Source organism: Ochotona princeps, chromosome 12 (genome assembly GCF_030435755.1).
Source record: "Ochotona princeps isolate mOchPri1 chromosome 12, mOchPri1.hap1, whole genome shotgun sequence".
Classification (NCBI taxonomy): domain Eukaryota; kingdom Metazoa; phylum Chordata; class Mammalia; order Lagomorpha; family Ochotonidae; genus Ochotona; species Ochotona princeps.
In genome coordinates, this window is record NC_080843.1 from 164,767 (window position 1) to 169,878 (window position 5,112).

Here is a 5,112-nt window from a genome sequence, read left to right on the forward strand (position 1 = left end):
TATGTGTGTTGATTTGCAGGCATGTGTTGATGTGTTGATATATGTATATTGACACGTGTGTCAACGTGTATGTGTTGTGTTGACATGTGTGCTGACATGCGTGTGTTGATGGGTAGGTATGTTGGTATGTATGTTGACAATGTGTCAGCATGTATGTGTGTCAATGTGTGTATATGTGTTGGAGTATGTTATGTGTATGTGTTGACATATCTGTGTGTTGGGCCATGATATAACTGTGTTTATTTTGTGGCTTCTGTAATAAGGAGACCAGTTAGTAGCAGGGTCAACACCTACAACTCCTTTCCTGCCTGGTGTTGGCCGGCGCCTGGCGGCAAGGACACGATAGGGCCACTCCTCAGCAGGGCCACCAGGATCCCGCTGGAGGGAGACGGGAACAAGGCCCTGAGACCAGAAAACTCTGGGAAAGGGCTTCTGGGCAAGAGAAGGCACACTAGTGCTGAAGGAGCCTGGCCTGCCGGGGCCGGGCTCTAAGCAGCTACCAGCAGCCCAGCCAAGGGGGTTTCCTGCCATGAGTTCTGTGGTTTCTTTCAGCCTCAGCCTCCTCTTGGGCCAAAAGGGGCCGCTTTCAGAGAGGGGCGTGCCTGGGCAAGGTGAGAAAACAGGAGGTCACACCCTTCCTGCCAGGGAGGGCGGAGGCCAGTGGGGCTGCAACGAGAACAGCCCAGCTGAGACAGACACACCACATGCCCTCCTCCTAGAGGATGCTTTCATTCAGGGGCTGTGGCAGAGACTCCGGCAGTGGTGAGGAGCAGACAGCGTGTGTCTGTGTGAGAGTGTGAGCAGCCCTCTCTCAGTAGGGACACCTTCAACGAGCATCATCCTGACAGCCCAGCCTCGGCCCTCGCGTCAGGGACCCCTGGTCCTGGGTCCCATGGCTACCTCCTCTCATGCCTCTCAGTCAATAAGCAGCACCCGCCCACAGAGATGCGGAGCAAAGGCTGCTCCCAGTTTTCAGCTACAACAAATGAATCTACAGTGAACTGTGGTGTTTCTATGAACAATGTCTTTAAAAATGTTTGTTTGTGAGGCCAAAACAAAGCAAGAGCTGCCAGCCACAGTTCACACCCCAAGTGCAGAAATGGGAACTCCATATGGAGTTCCCACATTGTGGCAGGGAAGCAGGTTTCTGAGCTGTGCCCAGCTGCCTCCCAGGGTACACATCAGCAGGAAATTGGCACTGAGTGTTGGGGCGCAGGTGATCCAGTCGAGGCAGTGGCTTAGCCATGCCCTCCCAACTTCTTTGAAAGACTAGAGGAAGGGTCCAGGGCCTGTAGCTCTCTAGGCCACACACAGCAGTGGGTGCTGGATTCTTGGAGGCCGAAACCTGGGCTGTGCTGGACAGGCGCTGGCACTGCCTCTTTCCTGAGGGTCTGTGCTGAGATCTACCCTGCACTGGCTTGGTGCCACGTCAGGGTGTATCAGGCAGGCCCAAGCTGCCCAAGAGAGAGGGAAGAAAGTTCTCAGCTGTGCAGCCAAACTGAGGGCTTTGCACACCCCACACCCTGCCCCACATCATCCACACTGGAGGTTTTGCAGGCCCTGCCTCCCCCTGCATCACGCAGGACCAGAACCCCACATCACCCACGTTGAAGGCTGTGTATACCCTGTGCCTTGCTCCACATCACCCATGTTGGAGGCTTTGCACACCCTGCGCTCTGCCCATCGCCTCATATCAGCTACAGAAATGAGGCTCAGAGGAAGCCACTTGCTGTCAACCACACATGTAGTCCATCTCTGTCAGGCTTCAGGTGCAATTCCCCTGGGATTCCTTAGTCCACACCCTGAGTGTTGCTCCCTTTTCCTTTGCTTTTCTTTAAAGATTTAATTATTTTTTTAAAGATTTATTCAGTTTATTACAAAGTCAGATATACAGAGAGGAGGAGAGACAGAGAGGAAGATCTTTCATCCGATGATTCACTCCCCAAGTGAGCCACAACGGCCGGTGCTGCACCGATCCAAAGCCGGGAACCTGGAACCTCTTCCGGGTCTCCCACACGGGTGCAGGGTCCCAATGCATTGGGCCGTCCTTAACTGCCTTCCCAGGCCACAAGCAGGGAGCTGGATGGGAAGTGGAGCTGCTGGGATTAGAACTGGCACCCATATGGGATCCCGGCGCATTCAAGGCGAGGACTTTAGCCACTAGGCCACGCCGCCGGGCCCAAGATTTAATTATTTTTCTTGGAAAGTCAGATACACAGAGAGAAAGAGACAGAAAGGAAAATCTTTTATCTAATGGTTCACGTCTCCAAGTAGCCACAATGGCTGGAGCTAAGCTGATCTGAAGCCAGGTCTCCCACGAGGGTGCAGGATCCCAGGGCTTTGGGCCATCCTCAACTGCCTTCCCAGGTCACAAGCAGGGAGCTGGATGGGAAATAGAGCAGCTAGGACACAAACATGGATCCCAGTGCATGGAAGGTGAGGATTTAGCCATTAGGTTATGGCGCTAGGCCCCACCCTCTTTTTCTGAGAAAAACACAAGGCCGGTGTTTTTCAGTTGGCTGCCACCCTCTGGTCCCAGCTTCTTGGTGAGGATGAGGAGTTAGGCCAGGCCTAGGCAGGCTGAGGCCAAGGTGTCCTGCCACTGTGCAGCATGAGGGCCAAGGTTAGGGGCCTGCCAGGCTCTAGAACAGAGTTCATGCCCAGTCAATCTTTGTTAAATAAACAAATTGGTACACATGCCAATACGCATTCACACACTGGGCATGACCATGTTTTTAAGCACCCATGTGAACAGTGGATGCTTCGAGGACTGCACCACGGCGCCAGCTCCCCATCTCTGCATCTTGAAGCATGTTTAGTATTACCCTGGGATCCCACGTGGACGCTTCTGACAGGGGCTGCTCCTCTGGTCAGCAGCTTGTGTGTCTGATCCCAGCAACACTCGTGTAGACACCTCTGGCTGCCCTTGTTCTGGCTCTCGGCTTGGTCCCAACAGGTTGAATGCCCTGGGTCCATCGGACACCTGTGGCCCATCGGAACTTGTGAGCAATTTTATTGTAAGGGCCAGGGAGTCAGATAGGGGCCTTGGCAGAAAGCGCGCCCCCTCAAACACAGGAGTGAACCAGGTTGTACCCGCATTTCACTCAATTGGGGTGGCTTAGGGAGAGTTTAGGAGGAAAAACAAGCCCTGCGCTTCCCACCACAGCTGCAAGGAGGTGGCAAGGAGCTGGAGCCTGGCCTGCTGGAGACAGTTGCCCCCACATGGAATGCCCTGCTGGAGCTCAAGCTTCCTGTCACCCACGTGATAGACCTGGTTGAGTCTGTGGCTTCTGGCTCCCATCTGGCCCAGCCTAAACTGCACTACACATCTGGGGGTGTGAGTTAGGGTATGAACAACTTCCCTCTCTGCCTCATAGATAGGCAAACTTTTCAATTAAATGCACATTAAGAAAAGTACCTATTTGGGCTCGGCAGCGTGGCCTAGTGACTAAGGTCCTCGCCTTGATCCCATATGGCCGCTGGTTCTAATCCCGGCAGCTCCACTTCCTCTCTGTCTCTCCTCCTCTCAGTATATCTGACTTTGTAATAAAAATAAAATAAATCTAAAAAAAAAAAAAAAAGAAAAGTACCTATTTGGCTAGCTAGGGTCAGAAATCATAAATGAGGTTGGTTGTGGCAAAGGCGGTCTTCTTCACAAGCAGGGTACCCAGCCGACCCCTGCAATGGATGAGTCTGTTCACCATCCAGGGTTTGATTTCACCATGAACTCAGACTGACAGGCGCCTGATTGAGTCAGCGTCCCACAGAAGCTCACTCAAGGTTTTGGTTAGCGAAGACCAGCTGGGTGTGGGTTCCACTGACACTTTCCTGATTCTGCAGGCTCTGCACCACAGCTCACGGCTCATCTGCACAGGTGGACTGCTACCCTCAGGGGCATCCTCACCTCTCAGCCTGTACTGCCCAGCAGCAGCCCACCTGGCACCCCAGGGACCTAGGTTGCCCTGCCCTCACCCTGAGGACTCACAATTGCTGGGGCTGACCACATGGGGCTTTCTTAGCTTCCAGCCTGGGTGTGTTGTGTGTGTCCACTCAGACTTCCCAGCTGAGATGTGGGTTGGGTCGCTGTGTAGAACTGGGCACTGGTGTACCCTGCTGAAGTCCCCCCACATCTCCTGCCGACCCAGGGCTCAGGGTCCTCAGGCTGCCATGGGCACTGTCTGGACTTGGAATGCCCGAGGGAACCATCTGCATTTCAGTTGAGGGGCAGTGCCCAGTGCCACGTAGCTGAGTCATCTCTGGGTTCTTCACACACAGCTTTTGCAGCCCGGTCACTGCTGTCCCTGGGTAAATTTTATCAGAACATGGGCTGGTGTGGTGACTATTCCACACCACAGGAATAGTGGTATGGACTTCAAGTGCTGATTCCAGTCTTGACCCCATCCAGCTCCTGGTGATGCACGTGGCAAGGCAGCAGTGATGGCCCACGTGCCTGTACCCCTGTGCCCATGTCAGAGACCTAGATGGAACTCCAGCCTCCTGGCTTCAGCCTGGTCCAGCCCCAGCTGTTGTGGACATTTGGGCAGTGAATCAGCAGATGGGAGAGCTCTCTTTCTCTTCCCTGCACAGAGGCAGGGTGGTTCCTCTCCTGGACGAGTTCCTGTGACAGCTGGGGAGCTGGGGGCCCTGCAGCAGGGGCAGTGTCCCCCACATGGCCAGCCCAGGGCAGACAGTTCTCTGGGAGCACAGCCAGAGGTGGGGTGACCCGGTCCGGCTCCGGGGTCCACACGTGACCCTAACCTGACCCCGTCAGGCCAGGCGGGTTCAGGAAGGCGCAGCCCGCCTTCTGGGCTGAGTTGGTGGCGGACAGGACCGGAGGTGGACGCTGGGTCCGGGGGACCCCCTTGAGGGCATCCCCCACCTCTCGGTCGCCGACCACAGAGGGGCAGAGGCGGGGAAAAGCAGAGGCCGGGCCGCGTCCGGAGGACTTCCCGGCCTGCCTTCCCTCCCCCCTGGACGTCTTACTTTCTTTCATTCCAGAAGCCTCGCGGGCGCCCACAGCCGGTCCGGGCCGCGAGCGACGCCCGCTTCTCTACCGCTTGGAGGGGTGCGGGGTCGCCACGCCAGGGCCCTGCGGCCCCGCCCCCGAGACCG